The sequence below is a fragment of the Malus domestica genome, chromosome 13 (genome assembly GCF_042453785.1).
Source record: "Malus domestica chromosome 13, GDT2T_hap1".
NCBI lineage: Eukaryota > Viridiplantae > Streptophyta > Magnoliopsida > Rosales > Rosaceae > Malus > Malus domestica.
Window position 1 is genome coordinate 15,202,798 of NC_091673.1, and position 18,610 is coordinate 15,221,407.

Below are 18,610 nucleotides of genomic sequence, written 5' to 3' on the forward strand. Positions count from 1 at the left end.
ATGTACAACATCAATTAATTAGCACAATTAAAAATTGAAATACAAATCGAAAAGATAGAAATAATATGGATTATATAAGTAAAAATAATGCTAAAAATCACCGTTCTAAAAATCCCCGCTTAGCGCCGCCTAGGCGCTAGGAGGTTGGCCACCATCCTGATTTATGCCTAGACATTTGAAAATTAAGAAAGAGCGTCTAGACCTGCTAAGACGCATGCCTAGGCACTCGCCTATCCCTCCAACACTCGCCTAGGCACTCGCCTATGTTGCGACTCACTTAGAAAATATATAACTTTCATTTTGCATTTTATTTTTTTAATAAATTATAAGAGACTTGTTGAATAATTAAATGAGTACATATTATATGCATGATCCTCATGTTTTCATTACGTTCCAAAACTTCCTAATATACATGTCATTCTATTTTGTAGTTTATAATGAAGTTATATATATTTTAAGTATAAACAGACAATAGTCCGCCTTAGCGCTAGGCCTTAACTCGTCGCCAAACTGGCGCCCAACATCTTTTAGAATCTTGCTAAAAATAAGTGGTTTGATTTGACCTAATCCAACAAAGTGAACTAAAGATTAGAAAATTAGAATTGTATTAAGTTTACTCTTCTAAAAATTGATCGAGGAGATTATTTTTCAAATCTTAGTTATTGAAATGGTTTAGTTTTTGGCTAGTTTTTTAATGTCATCAATTTTTAATTGTCGTTTTGTCAAAATTTGATTAGTATGTTGTTGTTGTTTAATTTTATTTCGCTCAATGATTGAAATTTAACTTTGGATCATTTTTGATAATTTCTTTTTCTTTTTCTATTTTTTTGGGTTGGGGGTGACTAATTGTATGGGACTGAATATGATGTGCCACATTAGTAGGGGTGGGCATAAAATCTGTCAAACCGGAAAACCGAATCGAACTGTGACAAAAAAAAACCGTGTTGACCAAAAAAGTCAAAATAGGAACAAAAACCGAACCGAATCGTTTCAAATGGTTTCGGTTTAGGTTTGGAAATATTAAGAACTTGAGGAACCGGACCGAACCACTTGTAATATAAATTATTGTTTTATTATTATTTTTATATAAATAAGACATTTTTCCAAGAAGACCATGTGCATAAGCCCAATATTTTTCTTCACTTCTCTCCCCTTCCTTTGTTGTTTTATCACTTTTCTTCCCCTACATTATTTTTCTCCATTCTTTTCTAGTATATTATGCATTATGTACATTTTAGTTTTAGTTTAAGATCTACACTTTGGTCTTGATAGGAGCCCTTCTATCATTTGATTTATATTTATATGACACTTTCTATCCTCCGGTCACAAATCTTGTAGATCTAGTAGTGAAAATTCAAATTTACTAGAATTTGTGGTTGAAATATGTGTTTGGTATTAGAAGTAGAAAATTAGAAAAAACATATGTATAATTTTGGTTAGAACCGTAAACCGGCATGAACCGAACTGGAGCTGTCATGAACCGAACCGTACGATTTTAGTAATAAATTTAAGCGGAACTGCATGAACCGAAGCGTTGAATTTTTTTGATTCCAGTTCCATTTTAAGGGTGGAACCGAGCCAAACTAGACCGTGCCCATCCCTACACATTAGTTTGGCAAATAAGTTGGGATAAAAAGTTAGTAAGTGTAGCATTGTTTGGCTATGAGATAAACTTTTCTTCAATAATTGCAATTGTAGAAACATGCAAATATCTGAAAAATCTCATACAAAATTTGAGGTTACATTGACAAACTCTTGAAATGTCACGCCCTGTTCCCGAGATACGCCGGAAATCGACACGTGACCTGTAGACTGTAGGGGGATGCAGGAAATACAAACTGAAATATTGAACTGAAAATAACAATAATCACATCTTTTTAAGGAAAGTATAGGGGTAGCCTAACACTCCATGAACTTTGTCGGTTACCCCAAACCTCCTCATATCTACTAAAACTTGCATAATCGTCCCTATACCATGGGAATGGTGCACCGGACAAATAACAACTCGGATAAGCCGTGAAGTTCGTGTGAATGTGTTAACCCTAAAAACTACCAAGCCTACGTGGCACGCATGCCAAGTAATTAATGAGCTAACTAGGTTCTTCGGTTGTGTACGGGACGTGCCAACTCGTTGATCGAGCTCGATCGAGAAGTAGAATATGTTACGTTGCGTTGGGCGCATTGCTGACTTCTTAATCTTGCGATTGCGACCGAGGAAGGAACACATCTCGACCTTCGGGTTCTAGAGCTTGAAGATAAGGCTGCTAGTTCTGCGAAGTTCACAAATCATTGGCGCCGGGTTTGGTCACAATGATTATATTCGTAAGAGTATAAGCACGCCGAATCGACACCAAACTATATGACACAAGTACTCAAAATAAATGTACGTCTTAATCATAAATGCAGTTCGGCCGTCATAATGCTGAACTCTAAATCCCATTTGCGAGTATCCAATTATAAAATAACTCGGCGTTCAAAGTGCCGAGCCCAGTAGCTTGTAACACCTCACTTCGCTGAGAAGGCTAATGAGATGACCTTTGCTAACAAGAACTCGAAAATCCTTCTGGCCGATACTTGGATAGATAACCAGTCGGTCTCGACGCAGTGCTGTTTATCCAAACTGAAGGTGCTCCGAGGTCGGCTGATTCTACGATAACAGTGCTGTTTATCCAAACTGAAGATGTGTTGGCGAAAAAGAAAATTAAAATCTCAAGATGTTTGAGAGGTTTCACGTGGAACGAGGGTTTATGCAAGGTAGTTTGTATGTTGAATTGGAGGGGGCCTTTCTCACTGTATATCGTCTTGTATTTATAGGACCCAACCTTATCATGGCTGAACCATAACTATACCCGGATTAGGATTCTTTATCATAATCTAACCACGTCTCGGCCAATCCTACCTCCCTTAGGACTTTGAACCAAACTCTTTACTCGGCCGCATTCATTTATCAAATCTTAGCATCCTCATTCCATCAAAACTCATTTTCATATTAGGACTCGACCCACTCGCTCTTATCCAGTCCAATCCTTCTTGCAATAGGACTCGACCCACTTGACTGGGCGACTTATGACCACTAGATGCTCCATAGTATGTTTGGAAAAGCCTTGGGCCGAACATGAACCTACGCTCGACCCAATAATATTATTTTAGGCCCAAACATTTCCCTCTCGCTTCTGAGGTTTTCGGCCTAGAACTCCTTAGCCGAATTTTGACCTTGAAGAAGTGAAATCAAACCCTAAATGTATCTTTAAAGGATAAAGGAAAGTCTCAAATATTCCACCCATCAGGCGCATTTATGACACGATCACACGATCTAATTTTGTCAGACACCCTGCCATGTGGCATCTTCTTAGCACGTTCGTCCTTGACACTGATATGTCATCTCAAACCCTAAAACCCTACCACACGCTATCATTATAACCTCGAACTGCGAATTTTCAGGTCTATTTGAGTCGTGCACATAATCAAACGTCTCTTCATCATTGAATCTGCCGTCACATGCCAATATGCAGCCTTGGTTTACGAATTTCTTGATCTCTTCATATGGATTTCCCGAATCTCCATAATGATTGTAAAACTGTCCGACTAGTTTTACCCTTTATTTTCAAAATCAAACGATTGTCCTTCTCCTAAAACCCTTATAAATACTCAAAATACTTCATTTTTTCCTTTACGCCTTCAGAAATCTCAAACATTTTACTCTCAAATCATTCTTTAAAGCTCCATTCTTAACTAGAAAAACTCTTTTGAATCTAGAAGTTCCTTCGAGTCATCCACAATTGCTCCCAACACCTTCATTTCTAAGCTTTCCGACGACTGTGCTAAGTGTCGAGACTTTATTGACCGGAGTGCCATAAAAAACCTGTGATTCGAAGGTGACTCGAGCGCTTCCCATCAGATCCTGGGACCATTCTTTAAAGACAACGTCCCAGTGTCCATTACCAACCTTCTCAAAGATCACTGCCTGGAACCTTTGCTTCAAGGTTATGATTGGTTGAAGTGGGAACTAACTAAACCCCAAAAAGCCTGGCTTTCAACTACCGCGGCCTGGGTAGTGTGGGTTGAAAGGATGGAGAAATTCTATAGTAAGGAGTGGAAGATTCTCAGCATTTATGATGCCATCAAGCTCTCGACCATCGAGATCGTCATGGACAAAGAACTTCTCATGGCAGCTCTCACCAATACTATGGTCCTTCCACTCGACCCTATTGGCCCCACCATTCTCGACATCTCAGCCATCCTCGAGGTTTCCCCTTCAGGTCTCCCGATTGACGTCTTCCTCTTCGGGTGCCCATCCAACCTCGACCTCAAGATGTTCTTCGATGAATGCGCTGTCGAGTCGTTGAGGAAGAAAAACCAAGAGTCGCTGAAAAAGGAAGTTCAGAAGTTGCACAAGAACTTCTTCAACTACAACATCCTCATTCAACACTTCATTGGCCGAGGGGATGAAAACCTCAGGAAGGGAGAACACGAAGCCTTTCTTTTCTACTGGTACAACAAATTTATTTGTTGTACCAAGTCAAATAAATGTTTGGTCGAGAACATGTCAGTCGCTGAAGCATTGGCCAGTGTTCATGTCCTGGCTCTTAGCTCAGCTATCATCGTCAACCTCACACGCTGCCTAGCCGAGACGACGATCAATAGGATTGGCCCACACCAGACTAGCCCACTCTGGGTTTTTCAACTCTGGCTGCAAGTCTATTTTGCCACCTTCAGGCCAGAAGCCCTCAACTTCAGACCTACTGAAGCGTTAGGTTTGCAATTAGGCTCTAGACCCGCTCATCCTCACTCGGCTGAAGAAGTTTTTAAATACTTTTTCAGCCTAAAAGACATTTCTGATGATGAGTTTTTGATCTGCAATCGTCAAGAATACCCCCTCTTCCATCAAGCTCCCATCATCGACATGGAATGAAGCCGAAGACGCTGGCCTCTGAAAGAGTTGGGGGTCGTTTGTGTTAACTTGTAACCTTCTTTTCGGCTGCGATGCCAAACGTGCAAGTTAGGAAATCTACCAACCCCACTTCACCACGTAGCAACTTGGCTACCTGCAAGGCTGCCCACTACCTCTACTCACATCCCGTTCTCTCTTAAGCTGATAACGCCTCTCTGGTTCCTCAGAAAGAGAATGCATGGAGGCCGAGCAAGAATTTCAAGAAAGATGCAAGAAATTCTACCTTCGGCCGAACGTCCCTAAGACACTTAATATTGCCACCTTTGTTGATTGGTGGGCCGCATATACTCAAGACTTTTTTAGCGCACCGGTCGAAAACGTTATCAAGAAAATTTTTGGCGACCGCCCGAAAAAGACTCCCGCACCAACATCCAAAGAAACGGCTCAAGGTATTTTTCTGCGTTTATCATTTCACTCTGGTCATTTGTTCAAACTCCATTCTGATTTGATTTTAACATTTTCAGGCAGTCAAACGGTCGTGGCAGCTGTGATCATGGCTAAGAAGAGACTTGCCCCCTCGCTGAAGAAAATCACAACCGCTTCATCGACCTTAACGAGAAAACATTCTTACCCAAAGGCCGAAACGGTTGGCGATGCTCCTCATCCTAAAAAACGTGTCAAAAAGTTGGTGAAAAAAGTGGAGCGGGAGATTCATGTCATCTCTAGCCAAACCACAGGAGAAACCGCTGAGTCTCCTCGTGCTCTCGCCATTTAGACCTTGATAGATATGCAACCAAACCCTCCTGCAAGTTGAGCACCTAAGGTTCAATCCATTTGACAATTTGTGGTCGAACTAACCCATGATCTGGTGGTCAACGAACCTGCAGTACTAGGGCCAACCGTTACTCCCATCTTGGACAAAATGGCCATCTTGGCCGAGAAAGATCTCCCACCGAATCTAAAAACAAGAAACGTGGTCGTTCTGGAGGAAAAAGTATGATTATGTTGCTGGCAACTTTTTCGAATAAATTATGAATACTAATAACTCTTATTTCAAGACGACGACAGCGACGAAACCCCGCTAATGAGTCACCCTCGACCAACCAAACCCCTTACCACTCATCCTCCTCATGTGGTTGAGGCGACTGACCATGTCGATCTTCTTATAGCAAATCATGGGAAAATGCCTCTTGTTGAGCCTGAAGCAATGGCGGAGACACCAATCCATCCTCATGATCAAGACTTTGGTGTTCCTCCATAAGAAGTCACTTCGGCTTTTGTAAAGCTCGATCCATTTTCTCTTGTTAGTTTTACTATAACAATTCTGAACCGAGAAAAATATTAAATGTTAGGTGCCCGATTATTCATTTCATCGAAAATTCTATGCGTTGAAGGGTGTTATCTATATTTTTTGGCCACCTCAGTGGCCGTCGAACGTAGATAACCTCTATCGACCGGGTGAATTGAGAAGCAGTCTTAAACATTGGGCTCGGCCATTAAGCTTTCCAGGTTTGAGCAATGAACCAGGGGACATGGCCAAAGTTTTCTCTCGGCAGGTCTAAAACAAATTCCCTCTGTTATATTCTTTACAATTTTCCTTTTGCCTAAAATCTTTACCTGTTCAGCCTTCATGGGAGGTATAGCTTGACGCTTTACTCTTGAATACCTTCTACCGCATTGGCTAAGCCTTCTGAGACTACGACCGAATCTAATGCCTTCGCCAAGTTGTAGGAGCTCCTATCCCTTTCTGCCTCACAAGTCCTTCAATACAAAGGCTTTAACTCCATAGGAGAGTGCCTGAATGATCTTGCAGTCGGTGGTATGCTGAGCACTGAAAATTTTGTTCACCTATCTGATCTTCTAGAGTGGACTCGGTAGTACTTTACTATTTTTGAACGAGCTTTCCGGGCTCAGGACGGCCTAAAGGTTGCAAAGATTGCTTATGAAGCCACTCAGCTAAAGGTCGAGGCCATCAAATCAAAGAAAACATGGCTGGCCGACTTTGATCATCAAATTGCCGAACTGGAACGTCAAATTGCCAAACTTCAACGGCAAAGGTCTGCTGTTGCTTCAAAACTCGAAAAAGATTTTGAAGTGAATAAAGCTCGACTAACAGACTTCGCGGCTGGCGTGAAGCAGATCCAGCAACTTCAGGTTAATAAAAGGACGAGGTCACAATGGGTGAAGTAAGGTGGCTAGAACTAAAGGCCGTTATTGAAGCCTTTCTTCCTTCGACCCCTTAGGAATTTGGCCTTAGGAATATTCTGTAACTTTACTTGTACGCCCTTTTTACAAAATTAATGAAATGATCTTTTATTCTTGCATCTTCCAAGTGACTGGATAGTATTTCTTTAAAAATTTTCCGTTAATCGGCAATTTGTGAATTAAACCATTCTGATCCTTAAGGTGGTATACCCCCTTACCAAGAACTTTATAAACGATGAATGGTCATTCCTAATTCGGTGACCATTTGCTGAACCTGGGGTCTTTAATCCTTGCGGGCAACACAGTTTGCCAAACCAACTCTCCCTCTTCGAATGTTTTTTGTTTGACTCGTTGATTATAGGCTCGCTCGGCAATCTTCTTCTACCCCACCAATAAATTATAAGCGTCAAGCCAAATTTCTTCCAAATCTTCTAACTCTTGTCTCATGGTATGACCGTACTCAGCACTGAACAAACTACTTTGTTCAATCACCCGTAATGAGTTTATACTCAGCTTGACCGGTAATATCGCATCGTGTTCGTAAGTTAACGCGTATGGAGTCGTTCCGGTAGCTGATCGGAATGAAATTCGATAAGCCCATAACGCTTCGCTTAACTTTAAATGCCACATACTGGGCCTTTCCTTTACCATTTTTTTTAGAATACCAATCAAAACCTTATTACTTGCTTCGGTCTGTCCCTTCGCCTATGGGTAATACGGCGTAGACTGCTCAAGTCGAATTTTTAGTTTTGCCGTATACTCTTTAAACTTGTCGGATGTAAAGATCGTTCCATTATCTGTTATGATTGTTTCTGGTACACTGAATCTAGTCACGATGTTTTCTTGTACAAAGTTATAGACTTTTTTAGACGTTAACTTGATATATGACCTGGCTTCGACCCATTTGGTGAAGTAATCTGTTATGACGAGTATCCACGCATGCTTTGCTGACCCGGAAGATGGTGCAATTTTGCCGATTACATCTATGGCCTATCTTCTGAATGGCCCTGGTTTGGTGACCGAATGGAGTGATTCGACCGAGCTCTTTGTATAGATCCATGAATTTGACATTGTATAGATCCTCGTGCAAACTCAATACAATCCTTCAATATAATCGGCCATAAATAACCGTGTCAACGAAGCAACCATCGTATATTTCATCCAGACTGATGAGCCCCGCAAATACCTTCATGAACCTGTGCGATTACTTGAGCAGCCTTCTGAAGGCCGAGGCATAACAGTAATAGGTTGTCTTCACCCTTTCGGTATAATTCATTTTGGTACATTACATAATTTGTGGCGTGAAACCTTGTCTTACGGTCGTGTTTGCCATTGGGATTGTCAAGATATTGTATAATTGACTTTCTTCAGTCATCTGGCATTGCTTCGACTGCACAAACCTCTATAGGGTATTTCCATTCTAACAATGAAGGTAAAGACATGACTCGTGTACGGATAGCGCAATCGCGTTGGAGAACTTGCTGATTAACTAAGGCTGGGTATGCTCATCGTGACACAGGTATTTCTCGGCCTAGTTTGCCCTCTAGGAGATTTGCTCCTAAGACTATTTAAACTAATTCGTCTGCGTCAATGTTTCGAACTTATAAAATGTGTTTGAAGGTAACACCGTCAAAAGACTTGGCTAAATAGCTGACAACCATGTGATAGTGCGCCATAATACAACTCATGCAACGAAAAGTCCCATTAAGTTGGTTAATCACAAGTTCAGAATCATCGAGAATAAGGACACAAGCTGTCGTAAATCGTAAAGGACACCAAGATCGATGATGAGGGCTTCGTATTCAATCTGATTATTTGTGCAATTGAAATCGAGCTTGCGAGAAATATACCAGCGGTTGTGATTTGGGGATTGAATATCGATCTCAACGCCAGCCAAGATTGAAGTACTAAAACTATCAAAGTACATCGTCCAGTAATTGTCACGTGTTTCCACCATGCCGATTTCCACGTCATTGCCCCCAAAACCGTATGGTAAGGGATGTTGGGCCAAGAAATCGACCAACGCTTGGCCTTTGACAACTTTCTGGGGCACATATTGCAAACTGAATTCAGACAGCGCCATTGTCCACTTTCCAATTCAACCTTTTACTATCGGCTGAGTAAGCATGTAACAAATGACAACGGTCTGGGCGATGACCTGAGTGACCGACGGGAGAATGTAATGCCTGAGTTTTGATGCAGTGAAAAATAAGGTTAGGCAGAGCTTTTCGACGGCGGAGTAATTAATCTCTGGTGGGTTGAGATGTCGGCCAAGATAAAAATGGCCTATTCTCGCCCAACATCATTGTCTTGTGCAAGAAGGCATCCGATGGACTCCTCGACCACAGAGATGTATAGCTTGAAAGGTCTGCCACTTCGTGGTGGGACAAAGATGGGTGGAGTTGTGATGGAGGCCTTGATTTGTGTAAATGCCTATTGGTGTTCGGCACGCCATTCAAATGTGTCATTATCCTTAAGTTTCAAGAGCGTGGAGAAGGCTTTCATTTTTCCCGCCAAGTTGGCAATGAATCGGCGGAGAAAGTTAATCTTGCTAAGCAATGACTGTAGTTGTTTCTTGGTAGTCGGGGGTAGAGTGTTGATGATTACTCGTGCCTTATTTTTGTCCACCTTAATACCACGATGATGTACAAGGAATCCTAAAAAATTGCCGGCTGATACGCCGAAAGCATATTTGGCAGGATTCATTTAAAGGTTGTGTTGGCGCATATGCAGGAAGGCCTATCAGAGATCATCTAAATGTGTCTGCCGAAGTTCTGATTTGATTACAACATCGTCAATGTAAACTTCGACGGTGGTACCCATTAAATCATGGAATATAGTATTCATAGCTCGTTGGTATGTGGCACTGGTGTTCTTGAGGCTAAATGGCTTGACGATGTGCCGAGTGCCCCCAGACAACGAAAAGTGGTCTTATGGACATTGACCTTAGCAATGAAAATCTGATTATAACCAGCATGTCCATCCATAAACAATAAGATCTTATGATTTGCTGCCGCGTCGATTAACAAATCTGAAATTGGCATTGGATATTCATCTTTAGGAGTTGCCAGGTTCAAATTTTGAAAATCAATACAGATACATAAGGCACCACTTTTCTTTAATACTGGGATGATATTTGCCAACCATTCGATGTATTGAGCCATCTGAATAAACCCAGCTTTTAAAAGTCGAACAAGTTCATCTTTTATGCCAAGTTGTACTTCGATTGAGAATCGTTTACGTGGTTTGTGGAATGGTTTACACCCAGGTTTGATGTGTAATTCATGTTCAACCAGCGTTTGAACCAAACCAGGCATCTCATGGTAACTCAAAGCAAAAAAATCCTTAAATTCTTTAAGCAAATTACAAAGCCCGGTTTTCACATGTTGGGGTAATAAAGTACTAATGAATAAAGGTTGTGGGTCTTCGGTTGTTCCAACATTTATTTCCTCTAAATGATCCTTGACTTGAGGTTAATTATCCTCGAGCTTGGCTGGTGCAGCCTGAACTTTGTCGAGTGAAAGTACTGGGCTGTTGTCTCATTCGACCAAAAATTCGACTAAGTTTATGCCCGAATTTGGTTGTTTGGAAATAACATACTAATGGGCCAACAGTTGTTCCATGCTAGATGAAACCACGGCCCAACATCTGTCCTGGCGGTATTCAAACATCAGTATCTACGATCAGATTGGCCAACCTAAGCCTCGTCGAATCTTGATGGACAGTCTCAGCGCCTACCTCGATTGCTTTCTATACCGAAATTCGAGTTGGTCGTCATTCCTCTTTCAAACCTTGTAGGGTAATATAGCTGACGTGATCATCGTAATACCGTGCTTGAATCATATTGGCTTCAAACGGTTGATTGTCGGTCAGATGCACCATAACGGATTTGCCGTCCTAAAAAGTGAGAACCTAATATAATGAAAAGGGAATGCAATTTGTTTGATGGATCCAATCCCGATCGAGCAATGCATTATACTTGGTCTTAGAGTCGACGATAAAGAATACGGTCATATAATTGCAACCTGCAACATTTACCTCCAAATGAAGCACTCATTTGGTTTGAGACTTGTCGTCGACAAAACTACTCATGGTTATTCCTGATGGAATGAGTTTGTTGTTAGATCGTCGTAGTGCCTTCATGATAGATATGGGCATGATATTGACCGTAGCCCTACAATCGACGAAGATTTTGGAGATTGGATAACCTTCAATGTGAGCTATGACATATAACGGCTTCAAATGTTAATGATTAACCGAAGAAGAGCGGGAAACAGTACGGCCATGGCTGTTTTAAGTTTGTTGGCTTTACTCGCTTGCTCATCTTCTTCAGTAGTGATGAAATCGACTTGTGTTGCTTCCTCGGCAACCACATCCCCATCCAAGGAATTTGATTGGTGTGTAATTGGTTGAAATTTAGCTGGTAGGACATGGACCATGCTGATTTCCATATTGTCGAGGATTGAAGGACTTATCGAGTCCTGGTCGTCGTCCTCTGGGTTATCGAGTATGGTATCATGCTTTGCAACATCCTCATTTGGTTTGGTTAGAACGACGTGTACCTTACAACTGGTGTACAAAACCATTGGTCCTTCAATTTTTTTTTGTACTGGAGTCTGACATAGAATCGACTATGGCCGACCCTGATAACTCTGTGGGTGGTTTGTTGGAAAATAAATCAATCTTGAGTCATAGCCGAGAGTTCTGCTTTGGGATTTATTGTATTGGAATGAGCTCAGCCTTCCCTTTCCCTTTGCTTTGGGCAAATGAGCATCTACCATGCCAATTGTCGCCGAAGGGAAGGGATCAACATCGACAATCATCTGTTTTTCATGGAATTTTAGCATGCCTTTATCAATCCAATTTTGAATAGCATCACGGAACATAACGCAGTTGTTTGGCATGCTTATTCGAGTTATGGTACTTGAAATACGTTTTTCCTTTCAACTCTTCAGCCTTAGGAATGTTATGTCCTGGCTGAAGTTTGATGATCTTTGCCAGTAACAATAGATCGAAAATTGCATCAGCCTTGGTGTTATCAAAAGTGTAAACACTTGATGTTTTAATTGTCTCTTCAGAGGCCGAGTGGGTTTTGGCATTCTTGGAATTAATTTGAGCTAATGCCTTGTAAACGTACGATTTATCTATCATTATCTCGGCCGTGTCCACACTGACGTATTGGAAATCCTCGCATTCGGCCGATGCGTAGCTAACCGTGGGATTTTTGTAAATCGTTCCCCGGAATGAGGACTTCGAAATCTTTTCTTCTCAGAGCAAATAATCATATTGCTCGACATGTTGGGCCAGTTCGTACATATCTCAGAAGTTTGCCCTCAAGAATTTCTTTTTATATTCCACATCTAAGCCGTTTAGAGCGATTTTAACGAATTCAACTTTAGGGAGAGGTAGTCGGCACCAATTTTTAGCCGACTTGAACCTCGTTATGTTTTCTATTGGTGACTCATCGGAGGCTTGAGCCATCCTAGCCAGTGATGAAACTGACATCTCCATCCCCGGCCAGTAGAATTGTTCATGAAACTTTTTGCCCAGTTCCTCCCAACTTTGGATGGAATTAGAAGGGAGGTTGATGTACTAAGCAAATGTTAAACCTGTTAGTGAGAAGTTGAATAGTTGCAGTTTGTGGAAGTCACTATTAACATCTCCGCAATGCGCAGTGAACCGAGCCATATGTTCTAACGAAGACAAGGGCGATTCGCCGACAAAAAGGTTGAAATCTAGGATTTTAAAACCTTTAGGATATTCAAACTTCTCGACATAAGCTAGGTACGGATGGATGAACTTTGGGAACTTCGGCCTCTTTTTCAAGGCCGAATCAATCATTCTTTGGACCTCGGTCACATCGACAGAGGCTATTTCTACTCTCTGGTCGAGTCCGTCTGATTTGCTACTTAATCCTTCTCTTTTTTCCAAGTCAATCATTTTGAGCTGAGCAGATCCTGTCTCGGCCTGTAGCGTTGATACCGAATTACCTTTAGGTGGAAGTTGCCGAAACTGTCGGAGGATACGCTGTCGTAAACTTTACTAACCAATAGTTCGAGCATTTTGTTGTGTGCCTCGCCATTATTGTGTATTTCATCAAGTATGCTTCTTACTTCTCGACTGAAAACCTGAGATTGCTCTTCGAGTCTTCTCCAAAGAAAAAACCTAGTCGGTGAATCAAAACCTTCGCCACCATCCTCATCGCAATCTTCTATTAAAACGCCTCTGTTTTTGTTAGGGGCTTTTGCATTATGAGGTTGGCCGATAAGGCTAATTTCCTTTTCCCGGAGCGTCGCGCTTATGGCCTCACATGCCCTGGCTAGAGGAAGATTCTAAGCCTGCGACAAGTCCTCTTGTCCTAGATTCTGGATCGCAAGGTTGGTTGTTGACTTTCCCATGACTAATTTTTTTAACCGATCGTGTTTTGACGAGCATGAACTTCGTAGTTTTAGCACTGAGTCCTACTGGATGTGTCAAAATGTTGACCTTAAAAACTACTAAGCCTACGTGACACGCAAGCTGAGTAACTAATGAGCTAACTATGTCATTCGGTTGTGTGTGGGGCATGCTAACTCGTTAACCGAGCTCAGTCGGGGAGTAAAATTTGTTATGTGGCATTAGGCGAGCTGCTGACTTCTTAATCTTGCGACTGCGGCCGAGGAAGGAACGAGTCTCGACCTTTGGGTTCTAGAGCCTGAAGACAAGGCTGCTAGTTCTGTGAAGTACACGAATCGTCGGTGCCAGATTCGGTTTTATTCGTAGAGTATAAGCATGTTGAATTGACACCAAACTATATGGGCATAAGTACTCAAAACAAATGTACGTCTTAATCGTAAATGTAGTTTGGCCATTAGAATGTCTAACTCTAAATCCCACTTGCGAGTATCCAATCATAAAACAACTCGGTGTTCAAAATGTCGAGCCTAGTAACTTGTAACACCTCACTTCGTCGAGAAGGCTAATGAGATAGCCTTTGCCAATAAGAACTTGAAAATCCTTCTTGGCCGAGACTTGGATAGATAACCAGTCGGTCTCGACTCAGTGTTGTTTATCCAAACTGAAAGTGCTCTGCGGTCAGTTGATTCTACAGCAACAGTGCTGTTTATCCAAATTGAAGATATGTTGGCGAAAAAGAAAATAAAAATCTCAAGATGTTTGAGAGGTTTCGCGTAGAGCGAGGGTTTGCCCAGGGCAGTTTGTATGTTGAATTGGAGGGGGGCCTTCTCGCCGTATATCATCTTGTATTTATAGGACCCAACCTTATCATAGCTGAACCAGAACTATACCTGGATTAGGATTCTTTATCCTAATCTAACCATGTCTCGCCCAATCCTACCTCCATTAGGACTTTGAACCAAACTCTTTACCCGGCCGCATTCACTTCTAAAATCTCAACATCCTTATTCCATCAAAACTCATTTTCATACTAGGACTCGACCCACTCGCTCTTATCCAGTCCAATCCTTCTTGCAATAGGACTCGACCGACCTGATTGAGCGACTTAAGACCATTGGATGACCCATAGTATGTTTGGAAAAGCCTTGGGCTGAACATGAACCTACGCTCGGCCCAATAATATTATTTTGGGCCCAAACAGAATGACAATAACGCAATGTATGTGATAATATTAAAAACCATCCATCGATCACGGTTTATAAACATCGAATATATATAATCATACTTAATAATAGGGTAAAAGACTGTTTACTACCCTCATTTTTCGTGGTTTTCAACATTTAGTACATCAAGTTTTTTTCGTCCCAAAGTCATACCCAAAGTGTTAATTTTGGGACAGTCTTATACATCCATTAGTCAAACTGTTAATTCTCCTGTTAAGTGATGACGTGGCGCCCATGTGGACAATGATTGGGCGCCACGTGTCATTAAAATATTAAAATAATTAATTAAGTAAAAGTAAATAAATAAAGAAATAAAAAAATAAATTTCCCCAGATCCCCTTTGTCTTCCTCACCCCGATCCCCTTCCATTCTCCCCTTGCACCTCTGCACATTCGCTCACCCTCACTCTCCGCTCTCTCTCTCACTCTTCGCTCTCACTCCCCAGATCCCTCTGCACGTCTGCACGTCTGCACATCCATTTTTCCCCAAAAAACGCGCAACTCTCTCGGTCCAAGTCTTTTGACGTCTCTTTGCCGTCTTACTTTGCAGTTGTACTTCGTCTTTCTTCTTCCTTTCCTTTTCATTCCCTCTCTCTCTACACATGCCTTTCCCTCATACCTCGCCGACCTCCTTGTTCTTTTTCCACCCAACTCGCCAATGAATTCCACACAAAACCCACCTCTCTAAATCCCCAGAATCCAATCCAAGAATCGTTTCTCCCAAAAGAACCAGCTCATTTCCCTACTGCGTCCTAATAATCCAGATCTTAGAAGCTTCAAATTTCGGGACCACCAATCCAAAATCCAAAAATTGAGTCTTTGGGTTGTTTTCAATTTTGATTCCGACCCCAAAATTTCTGCTTTCTTTAATTTCAGATGGATCTTCACAAAAATTCAAGAGCCGCCGTTCTGGGTTGTTTTCTGACAGGTGGTCTTTGAGCGAGCTCAGAGGCCATAAGGATGAGGGACTTGTTGGGTTCCTGGAGCTCGACAGAGTGGAGCGCGTATGACGAGGTGGAGGTGAAGAGCACGTGGGAGTTGAGGATGGTGCGGACAGCGTTGAGTTCTTGGATGGTGAGGGGATCGAGAGGGTGGTGGGGGGTGTCAGAGCTGTGGTCTTTGAGGTGCCGCGTTGGGATAAGGGGTTTAGATTGGATACGGTTTTTGGAGGAGCACCAGGTGAAGTTTGTTATGCAGTCGAGGAGGTCGGAGACGTACTATGCCTATGCACCAGGCAGAGTTTGTTGTGCAGAGGAGGACTAGACCTATGCAGAGGGAAAGGGAGAAAAAACGTAGGAATCTCCGATCTTCCATGGATTATGTGTTTCAGAGTTTGAGTTTAGGGAAGGGGAATGATGGATGGATGTGCAGATGTGTAGAGGTGCAGATGGAGAAGAGAAAGAAGTTGGGATGGGGAAGACAAAAGGGATCTAAGGAAATTCTTTTTTTTTTAATTAATTATTTTAATATTTTTAATGACACGTGGCGCCTAGTCATTGTCCACATGGGCGCCACATCATCACTTAACGGGAGAATTAACAGTTTGACTAACGGATGTATAAGACTGTCCCAAAATGAACACTTTAGGTATGACTCTAGGACGAAAAAAACTTGATGTACTAAATGTTGAAAACCATGAAATATGAGGGGTAGTAAACAGTCTTTTACCGTTAATAATATCATAAATAAACCATTGAAAATATCGAATGAGTGACATAAACATCCATCGGCCCGTCTAAAATCAAACAAAAGGTTATTAATCAATAACTCATGCAATACGCCAAATGCAGGGCTAGAGAGACACAGTCCGGCCGAAGCCTACGTCTCTGAAAATGAGATTTCAGACGGCTCAACGAAATCCAACAACATCGGCTTCCGGACCATTAAACGGAACCAAAATACCAAGCGGGATTTTGGACCACTTAACGGAATCCAAACCAGGATATGATTCTGGACCACTCAACGGAATCGCGGAGTAGAAGGCATTCCGGACCTCTCAACGGAATCCGAGTGGATATGATTCCAGACCACTCAACGGAATCATGGAGTACAATGGATATCGGACCACTCAAGGAATCTACGGCAGGCTACGATTCAGGACCATTCAACGGAATTACGAATCACAAGGGATTTTGGACCTCTCAACGGAATTCAGACGGAGTAGGGAACCAGACCACTCAATGGTACCCCAACGGAAACCCAGTTCCGGATTACTCAACGAAACCGAGCGGAAAGCCAAAAGACATATCAACGACTCGAAGAAACAAACATGAACCAAGTTACTCAATTAAAAAGGCTTAACGAAACAAGAAATGAAACAAAGCACAAATTACACAATTTAGAAAAGTTAACGAAACGAGAAATGAATCAATGAAATGGGATGTGAAACAAGCACAAATGCTAAATTTGGAAAGGATCAACGAAGTGAGAAATAAAGCGATATCGAAGCAACGAATCCCCATGACAATGGGTTAACAGTCGACTGCTAGCCCTCACACTTAACAGACAATCCAACATGCATTTCAAATAACATTTCACAAACATTTCCAACACACAAGTCAGATCGCATTTCATAATAATAGATCAATGGCTAATTATTAAAAATCACATTTTTAATATACAACACATTTATAAAACCAAGTCATATCCATAAAGGATACTAAATACGAAAACAGGGTAATAACCATATCACATATATTAAAGTCATTCACCTGGATTCCGCACTACTACTCCCTAGCACAAATATCGAGGCATCACGAACGATCGTCTCCTAAAACAATATGAAATCACGTCTTAGGATTTTATCAATAGAACACATAATCGTAGCTTGTACACGTCATCTAGGACATGCTAGATGAATTCGAGATCCATTGACCAAAAGTCATCTGTGGGTCAAAGGTCAATCGTCGGGTCTACAACCCTAGCAATTCAATATGGAAGATCCGCACATCGAATTTTGGATCTGTAACTTCCTAAAGTCTTCATTACTCATAAAGCAACATACTAAAATTTCATTACGATCCAACGGTTGGATCTCCGTCAATCACAAATTCAAGTGGCAGTCAACATTTGATTTTACAACTTAGAAATCAAATTTGGGAATATCCGTACCACGGATTCCCGATCTGTAAGTTCCTAATGTACTTAAATATTATGTACTATTACATATTTAAGTTTGGTGCCAATCTAATGGTCGGATCGTCAATTCATATAATGACCAAGTGGCAGTCTCTATCAAAATTATAGTCACACGATGAGATTTCATCAATTGGACGTCACGTATGGAATTAGGGCATCCAAATTAGCTTAGGAAGGTCAGGTGGGGTTTTGGCCCATGCAACGTTGGAAAATTCAACTATTTCCAAAAATTACCAATTTTAGCAGAATGAAGAGAGCAAGTTTTATAACTGTGACCAAGTCCAATTTGGCCAAAAAGCCCTAAACTGGCTCGCACCCGTCAAAAACCCTAGAATGGGTGAGTTTCGATTCTCCTTCCCTAGTGTTCCGACGCCCCTACAACTGGTTAGGTCTTGTTTCTGGGCCTAAGGGGAGTTGATTAAGGGTGGTGGTAAGTGGGGCAACTCGTCAAAATGGCAGAATCACCGTTGAGTACCTTCAGTGCTCTGGTGAAGCTCCTCGTGAATTTAGACCTAAAACCCTTAGATCTTGGTCGAGAATGGTAGATGGGAGGTTGTGGAAGAGGTTGCAAGTGGTGGATGTTTGAATTTCAATGGAAAAAATGGCGAAAATTGCCAGAATCAAACCAGGTTGGCCACGGGTACACGGGTCGACGGGAAGGGAAAGTCATTTCTCTTTCTTCCTGATTGGTCCTTTCTCTCTTGTACCTGATTGGGCGTGTCCTCACCTTTGATTGGTTACCATTCCCACATGGTGGG